We start from the raw sequence: 7,483 nt of genomic DNA, 5'->3' as shown, positions 1-7,483 counted from the left end.
TTTAAATGGTATAATTCACACAGTATTTACTTGCGTTCAGGTGCGTTTGGTTTAGCTGTGTTTAATAAATATATAAATATGTGCATCCAGGAGCAGATTACATACTCTGAACGCATCTAAATGCATGTACATTTAAACTTCTAAGAAATTCATCTGGAAAGCAGTATGAAGTTTGTTTATACTTTCCAGATCAATATCTCTCTCCAGATAGAAAGAATGGCATTCAAGGCTCTTACAATGGTAAGTGTGCAGTGATGTGGCCGCATAAGCTCTACTAATACTAATAGGATGCAGAGGAAACCTAAGCTGAGAGTAATATAGGGGTTCTTGTTGCTGACCTGCTTCAGAAAATACTAGTTTCCAAACTGCAATGCTGATCTTTTTGAATTAGATGTTTCCTTGTCACAGGCCTAGATCATGCATGCAGCAATTGAGCTCTAAACTTTTGATCTGCATACTCAAAATTCGGAAGCAAAGTGTTAGGAATTCGGAAGCTAATGTTTTCAGGATAGGTCAGCAGTAGCAGTTTTTCTTTTATTCTAACTTTAGGTTTCCTTTAACCAAAAGTTTTACTAGTTTGTAATGGTATAGTTTTGCTGAGTGCCCAATCTTTAGTACACGCTCTAATTTTTTTCCTCATATTATTTTACAGATACGATTTCAACTCCAGTGGAGAGAGAGAAATTCAGAGAACCATGTTGGAGCTTCTGAACCAGCTGGATGGATTTGATTCTCAAGGGGATGTGAAAGTTATAATGGCCACTAACAGGATAGAAACCCTGGACCCAGCATTAATTAGACCAGGTTATTAATACTGCTTCTTTTCTGTCTATTCTTTCTTTTGTGACAAATTTAGATCCAAGTTCAAGGATTCAAGTGACAGATGGACAGCAGACCTATCTAAGTGTAGTGCTGGTAGATTTTTTTAATCTACCGCTGATAGGTTAATCTTGTGGGTTACTTGTTAGAGGAAGTTAGATTTGCCTCTGTTCCAGCTTGGCTGAGTTGCATGTGGTTCCACACTGTGCCGGTGGGTGTCGTTGTTACCATCGGGTGGTGTTGGAAAAGCAACGTGTTGAAGCGTATGAGTGCTCCTCTATCCCAGAGATAACTCGGTGGAGGTGGTCCTCCGAGTTGCATTCTGGGAGAGGGTATTTATGGGACAGACGCCATGTTTAGGGGTTCATTTTCAGCCACCTGCTGGCCCTCCTAGCCGACAGGTATGCGTTAAGAGTACCACCTCGTGGTCCTCCATTCCGGAGGCCCACGTTGCTGCGGCGTGTGGGTGGGCTCAGAAGCCTGTCTGGGGCCTACCACAGCAGCAGAGGAACGGTCCTAAGCTGTCTATCCTGAGTGAAGAAGCTGGACAACCGAGGAGATCCCAGGGGAAGACCCGTCATGGAAGGATCATGCAGAGTGTTGGTCTGGAGAGGGGCCTGGTGACTCGGTTGGAGGACATATCCTGAAGTAACCTTACAGCATAGTACTGCCGGGTTGGCTTAAAGGTTCAAGTACTGTGTCTGTCATACATTGCAAACCAATACATCCTGTGGCAGAGGATCGTACGGGTTTTATTTCAAACAAGTCTGTGGCAGAGACTTTTGTACGTGCTACGTACTGGCTGCTAGACAAGTGAGAGAGGTCTATCCAGGCGGGCAAAGATTGAATCCCACAAGGGGAGCGCATTCAACTACAAGTGTTCAATTCCAGAGAATGTTCCAAAGAATACTAAGGAAAGGTATTTGAGCTTCCCTGCAACTTTCCTTCTGCCTCTTTCCTGCTACTTCCTTTATTATTTGTTCATTAAAGCATTGAAAAATCTACTCAAGCGTCAGTGTCTACATCGTCCAGAGGTAAACTCAACGGAACCCTAGACCCGGTGCCGGTGAAACAGAGGTATCAAGAGTGAAGGTAGCAGCCCGTTATAAACCAGCAGCTCCACCGAGAGTTAGTGCTACATAAGTATCTCCATGTATCCTTTATCCTTGTAAAAACTCAGTTACATTTTTAAAACGTAAACTTCAGGCTGAAAGTCAAAAATATACCTTACACCTCAACTGCGTGCCTTGGGATGCCTAGGCGAGGGTGATTTCAAAGACCCTCTAGCAAGATACTGGGAAAGCTTGAGATACCAAATCTGGAAAGAGGTGGCTCTGTCACATCTTTGGGATCCCAGCATTCCTAGGAACCTGCCATTAGGCTCACAACAACACCTATGCCTAGCTGCTATGGGTGTAAGGCAAGTATATTTTAATTTTTTTTCCTAAAGTTTGGTTTTATTTTTTAAATTTTACTCTGTTTTTACATATAGGTTTTCTTTTTCTGAAAACAAAAGGGCTGAAACAACTTTTTGTAGCTTGGAACTCACTGGCGTGATAAGGATGGTTGCTTGCAAAATCTCCTGCTGTTTTTTAAATATCAACACTTATTCTATCCCACATAGGTCATATAGACCGTTAAATTGAATTTCCTTTGCCTAATGAGAAGACAAAGAGGAGAATCTGCCAGATACACACCAGCGGCATGACCCTGGCAGACAACGACACGCTGAATGACTTAATCATGGCAAAAGACGACCTGTCTGGAGCAGATATAAAGGTATGGCCATTTGAGATCCTTTCTGACTGCTTCTTATACATAACAGGATTACATTAAAGTGTAGTATCTAAACCCATCATTATATATTTCTGGATCCGGTGGGGTTGTTACAGTGGGGAAAATGATTATTTGATCCCCTGCAGATTTTGTAAGTTTGCCCAAGAAATGAAGAGTCTATCATTTTTATCATAGGTGTATTTTAAAGCGGTTGTATAGTCAAAATGTTAACTTTTACCTACATGTAAGCCCATAATAAGTCTTGCCTGTAAGTAAAAAAAAATTTACGGTTTAAGAGATATTCCCCTTGCAATGAGCCGCTGACTGCAGCGCCGCATGCGCACAGGGGATTCTCGGCTGAAAGCCCGGCAGATGCCGGACCTTGCCGGAAAGAAATCTCCAACGCGCATGCGCGGGAGTGACGACATCGCGGCTCCAGCCACTCACAGCGCTGGAGCCGCGATACCCGGAAGACACGCCAAGGCAACATGTCAGCAACCTCGGCGTGGACCAGGTAAGATACCGATGCCTCGTTCGAAGGTAAGTATTTCATAATGAGCTAGTATGCGGTGAGCATACAAGCTCATTATGCCTTTTACCTTACAGGTGTATATATAAAAAAAAAAAAGTATCAGTGGGTTTACTACCGCTTTAAATGATAGAGAAAAATCCAGAAATAAATACACAATAGAAATGTTATAAATTGAGTTGCAGTTTAGTGAGTAAAATGAGCATTTTATCCCCAAGCCAAACATGACTTAGTACTTGGTGGAGAAACCCTTGTTGGCAATCACAGACTTAAGAAGTTTCTTGTAGTTGGTTACCAGGTTTACACACATCTCAGGAGAGATTTTGGTATACTCTTCTTTACAGATCTTCTTTAAATCCTTAAGGTTTCTTGCCTGTTGCTTGGCAACTCAAACTTTCAGCTCCCTCTATAAATTTTGTAAAGGATTAAGGTCTGACGACTGGCTAGGCCACTCAATGACCTTAAAGTGCTTAGTCTCGACACTCTTTTGTTGCCTTGGTGGTATGTTTTGGGTCATTGTCATGCTGGAAGACCCATCTACGACCCGTCTTCAGTGTTCTGGCTAAGGGATGAAAGTTCTCATCCAAGATTTTACAATACATGGCCCTGTCCACTGGCCCCTCAATGTGGCAAAATCGGTCTGTACCTTTATTAGAGAAACAGCCCCAAAGCATAATGTTTCCACCTCTGTGCTTGACTGCAGGGATGGTGTTCTTAGGGTCATAGTTAGAATTTTTCCTCCTCCAAACACACGAGCCCCCCTCCTCAAGAAGGAACATGTACAGTCATGCCAATGAACATCTAAATTATTCAGAGAAGGATTAGGAGAAAGTGCTGTGGTCAGATGAGACCAAAATTGAGCTCTTTGGCATTAACTCAACTTGCTGTGTTTGGAGGAAGAAAAATGCAGACTATGACCCAAAGAACACCATCCCTACAGTCAAGCACAAAGATGGAAACATGCTTGGGGGCTAAAGGTACAGGCCGACTTTGCCGCATTGAGGGGCCAAAACACAGGGCCATGTATTGTAAAATCTTGGATGAGAACCTTTTTCCCTCAACTAGAACACTGAAGATGGGTCGTGGATGGGTATACAGCATGACAATGACCCAAAACATACCGCCAAGGCAACAAAGGAGTGGCTCAAGAAGAAGCACATTAAGGTCATGAAGTAGCCTAGTCAGTCTCCAGACCTAATCCTATAGAAAATATATGGAGGGAGCTGAAACTTTGAGTTTCCAAGTGACAGCCAAGAAACCTTAAGGATTTCAAAAAGATCTGTAAAGAAGTGTGGACCAAAATTCCTCCTGAGATGTGTGCAAATCTTTACATTCACTTTAAGTCTGTTACCTTGTTGCATTTTGTGATGCTGTGGCCTCTTATTTGCTTGTGTGATCCTTTACCCTGCCCTGTTAATCACCAGTCCTTCTAGTATATACGTTGCATACAGATTATAGAGCCGCTTCACATCTAAGTTATAGGTGCACTACCATTGAAATCTGTATAATGTGCATTTTCAGGAAAGCACATCAAATATGCAACATCAGCATTTTTTAACGCACCACGCCTAAAACTCACATAAATGCACAGTTGTGAATGCAGCCATCTTGTTTATTGATATGTTTTTTTTATGGCTTTGTCTAGTTGTTGCATGTTATTAGTTATGTGTTTGCTTCAGGGACATGCAGTCAGGGGAGGTAGGTGAAGCAGGGCCTCACCTGCCATGAACATTAAAAAAAAAAAAATCAAGCTTCGAGGGTCATAGCTCAGCGACCTGGGGTCACAGAGACCCCAAATTTGAGGGGTATGTAGCCTAAGTCTGACCCCACCACTGATAAATTTGGGGATCTTACGACCTATGGTTCCAGAGCTATAGGGCTCCTTGCTCAGCCTGTCAGAAGCTAAATACAGAACGGCCACTTTAAATACAAGCGGACACACTCTGTTTGCAGCAGACTGAGAGGTTGAGCTCACAGTGCCTCTCACTTCTGGTCAGAGGCACTGAGCTCAATGAACAGCTTGGAGACTTTGACCAATGGTAAAATACCATTGGTCCCAGTTGTCCAATAAAAATGCTGCAGTGGAGGCACGCCTCTCACTTTAGTGTCATAAAAGGGGCATGTGTCTAAAAGACAAATGCTCCCTTCCAGCCCAGCCCTCTTATCTACAAGGAAAAACGTGTTTATGTGTATAAGATTTACCCACAATCCCATGTTTTTCTCACACAGTTAAGAGGGAGAAACTGATTCTGTTGAAAAGGTACTGCTATATTCAAGCTACAGTGGAAACGGAAAGTATTGTGCCACAGAATTGTGGCAAGGCACAGATCTGGACAAGGTTACAAAAAATTTCTGCTGCATTTAAGGTTCCTAAGAGCACAGTAGCCTCCATAATCCTTAAATGGAAGACGTTTGGGATGACCAGAACCCTTCCTAGAGCTGGCCGTCCGGCCAAACTGAGCTATCGGGGAGAAGAGCCTTGGTGAGAGAGGTAAAGAAGAACCCAAAGATCACTGTGGCTGAGCTCCAGAGATGCAGTCGGTAGATGGGAGAAAGTTGTAGAAAGTCAACAATCACTGCAGCACTCCACTAGCCGGGGCTTTATGGCTGAGTGGCCCAACGGAAGCCTCTCCTCAGTGCAAGAACGCATGAAAGCCCGCATGGAGTTTGCTAAAAAAACACCTGAAGGACTCCAAGATGGTGAGAAATAAGATTCTCTGGTCTGATGAGACCAAGGTAGAACTTTTTGGCCTTAATTCTAAGCGGTATGTGTGGAGAAAACCAGGCACTGCTCATCACCTGTCCAATACAGTCCCAACAGTGCAGCATGGTGGTGGCAGCATCATGCTGTGGGGGTGTTTTTCAGCTGCAGGGACAGGACAACTGGTTGCAATCGAGGGAAAGATGAATATGGCCAAGTACAGGGATATCCTCTGCTCAGTGCTCAGGACCTCAGACTGGGCCAAAGGTTTACCTTCCAACAAGACAATGACCTTAAGCACACAGCTAAAATAACGAAGGAGAGGCTTCACAACAACTCCGTGACTGTTCTTGAATGGCCCAGCCAGAGTCCTGACTTAAACCTAATTGAGCATCTCTGGAAAGACCTAAAAATGGCTGTCCATCAACGTTTACCATCCAACCTGACAGAACTGGAGAGGATCTGCAAGGAGAAATGGCAGAGGATCCCCAAATCTAGGTGTGAAAAACTTGTTGCATCTTTCCCTTAGGACCATTTGATATTTCAGTTTTTCTTTGTTAATAAATCTGCAAAAATGTCAACAATTCTGTGTTTTTCTGTCAATATGGGATGCTGTGTGTACATTAATGAGGAAAAAATGAACTTAAATGATTTTAGCAAATGGCTGCAATATAACAAAGAGTGAAAAATTTAAGGGGGTCTGAATACTTTCCGTCCTCACTGAAAATCATATGTTATAACATAATTTATTATTTATCTATTTACTGTGAAATTACTGGTTGGAAGTTATAACTTCAAACTTCAGTAATTTGTCCGTTAAGCCACCTGCTTGAGTACAGATTTAAAAAAAATAGTAAGTTACCTTAAAAACAATATATAATAATTATTTGTGTATTACTTAGGTATGGTAATTAACCCATTGACACCCAGGCCAATTCTGACACTTCTCTTCTACATGTAAAAATCATAATTTTTTTGCTAGAAAATTACTCAGAACCCCCAAACATTATATATACTGTTTTAATAGACACCCTAGGGAATAAAATGGTTGTCATTGCAACTTTTTATGTCACACGGTATTTGTGCAGCAATTTTTTTAAACTCGTTTTTTTTTTTTCAAACTGTTTCATGAATTGATGATGTTATGCTGAGTAAATAGATACCTAACATGTCACACTTTAAAATTGCGCACACTTGTGGAATGGCACCAAACTTCAGTACTTATAAATCTCCATAGGTGGCACTTTAAAATGTTTTACAGGTTACATGTTTAGAATTACAGAGGAGGTCTAGTGCTAGAATTATTGTTCTCTCGAACGATCGCGGCATATGTAACCTGTGTGTATCTGGCTCTGATACTAGCCAGTGCCTCACCAGTCACTGACCTTACCATATGTCCCTGGTTTGCTTGCTGTATATGTTTGAACTTTTGGAGTGTTTGGTGTCAATTATTGTATAGTCCCAATTGATTAATTGGGACTATACAATAATTGACACCAAACACTTGCTTAATTGGGACTATACAATAATTGACACCAAACAAAAAACACTGTGTTAGGTCTGTAAATCATGTATTTTTTCTGCTTAATGGGCCCATGCACAAAGTTGCATATTTATCAGTAAAATTGCACTGTATAAGGATCTGTAAAATCAATATG

At 41.9% G+C, this 7,483-nt stretch overlaps 1 long non-coding RNA gene across 1 annotated transcript; it reads left to right on the top strand.

The window, feature by feature from the left end:
* Window positions 1-666: 666 nt before the first annotated feature.
* On the top strand, window positions 667-6,289 carry LOC141147693 (uncharacterized). Its single transcript, XR_012245105.1, has 3 exons — window positions 667-804; window positions 2,444-2,598; window positions 5,354-6,289. It is a non-coding gene; the product is annotated as an uncharacterized lncRNA (long non-coding RNA).
* The last annotated feature ends 1,194 nt before the right edge of the window (window positions 6,290-7,483 follow it).

Source organism: Aquarana catesbeiana, linkage group LG06 (assembly GCF_042186555.1).
Source record: "Aquarana catesbeiana isolate 2022-GZ linkage group LG06, ASM4218655v1, whole genome shotgun sequence".
In the NCBI taxonomy this organism is placed as follows: Eukaryota; Metazoa; Chordata; class Amphibia; order Anura; family Ranidae; genus Aquarana; species Aquarana catesbeiana.
The sequence above is the reverse complement of the archived record's forward strand: the minus strand, read 5'-3'. Positions and strand labels throughout refer to the sequence as shown.